This window comes from Cebus imitator, unplaced genomic scaffold (assembly GCF_001604975.1).
Source record: "Cebus imitator isolate Cc_AM_T3 unplaced genomic scaffold, Cebus_imitator-1.0 Scaffold232, whole genome shotgun sequence".
In the NCBI taxonomy this organism is placed as follows: domain Eukaryota; kingdom Metazoa; phylum Chordata; class Mammalia; order Primates; family Cebidae; genus Cebus; species Cebus imitator.
This window is the reverse complement of record NW_016107547.1, coordinates 2253769-2255593: the sequence shown is the minus strand read 5'-3', so window position 1 is coordinate 2255593 and position 1825 is coordinate 2253769.

The following is a 1825-nucleotide window of genomic DNA, read 5'->3' as shown; positions in this document are numbered from 1 at the left end:
TGAGACAGAGTTTTGCTCTGTCACCCAGGCTGGAGTGCAGTGGCACGATCACGGCTTATGGTAACCTCTGCCTCCTGGGTTCAAGTGATTCTCATGTCTCAGTCCCTTGAGACGCTGGGACTAAAGGTGCACCACCACACCAGACTAATTTTTGTATTTTTAGTAGAGAGGGGATTTTGCCATGTTGGCTAGGCTGGTCTCGAACTCCTGGCCTCCATGCACCTTGGTCTCCCAAAGTGCTGAGATTACAGGCGTGAGCCACCATGGCCTACTTTTTCCAGCTTTAATTAATTAATTAATTAATTATTTCTTTTGCCAGTTTTAATTTAAATGACTAGAAAAATTAAATAATAAGCAGACATAAAGTGCAAGACCAGTTTTCAAATTTTTAAAATAATCAGAAATAAAATTAAATTTCCTTTAAAAATAATCAAAATAGGCTGGGTGTGGTGGCTCAAGTGTGTAATCCCAGCACTTTGGGAGGCCAAGGCAGGCAGATAACCTCAGGTCAGGAGTTCGAGGCCATCCTGGCTAACATGGTGAAACCCCATCTCTACTAAAAATACAAAAATTAGCTGGGCATGGTGGCATGCACCTATAGTCTGTGCTACTTGGGAGGCTGAGGCAGGAGAATCGCTTGAACCTGTGAGGGTGAGGTTGCAGTGAGCCGAGATCCTGCCACTGCACTCCAGCCTGGTGACAAAGCGAGACAGCATCTCAAAAATAATAATAATAATAATCAAAATAAATTTAACCTAGGACTGTGCACGGTGGCTTATGCCTGTAATCCCAGCACTTTGGGAGGCTGAGGTGGGCGGATCACCTGAGGTCAGGAGTTCGAGACCAGCCTGCCCAATGTGGTGAAACCCCATCTCTAGTAAAAATACAATAATTAGCCAGATGTGGTGGTGCATGCCTGTAATCCCAGCTACTCCAGAGTCTGAGGCAGGAGAATTGCTTGAATCTGGGAGGTGGAGGTTTCAGTGAGCTGTGATCGGGCCACTGCACTTCAGCCTGGGTGACAGAGTGAGACTCTGTCTCAAAAAAAAAAAGAAAAGAAAATTTAACATAGGGACAAAGAACATAATTACAAAAACCTGAATACATTACTCATTGATGAGTCCACTGATCACTGCTTGGATATCATAATGATGTCAAATTGCTATAACAGTTTCTAAACCCTCTCAATGTCTGTATTTATCTCATCATAGATGGTAATAGGTTAGGGAGAGGCACCAGTCCTCAGACCACAGAAAAAGATGAAAAGATCCAAAATTTATTTTGTAAAGCTAGCATAGCCTTACATGTGGTAATATATTAAAACATGATAATATTTGCACAAAATATACATGTAGAAATTCTAAATAAAATATTAATAAACTGAATCTAGCAGTGTGGCAAAGAATAATGTACCACGACCAAGTAGGATCCATTTAAGAAAAGCAAAAAAAAAAAAAGGCTGAGCACAGTGCCTCACGCCTGTAATCCCAGCATTTTGGGAGGCCAAGTTGGGAGGATTGCTTGAGGCCAGGACTTTGAGACCAACCTGGGCGGCATAGCATGATCCTGCCTGTACAAAATTATGATTATAAAAGCAAAAATGATTCAACATTAAGAAATCTATTAACATTGCTAGGCGTGGTATGTGCCTATAGTCTCAGCTACTCAGGAGGCTGAGGTGGAAAGATCTCTGGAGGCCAGGGGTTCAAGGCTGTAGTGTGTACTATCAATGCACCCATGAATGACCACTGCACTCCAGCCTGGGCAACATAGCAAGACTCCAAAAACTCTATTCACATAATTCATGACCTGAAGCAATTAAAGG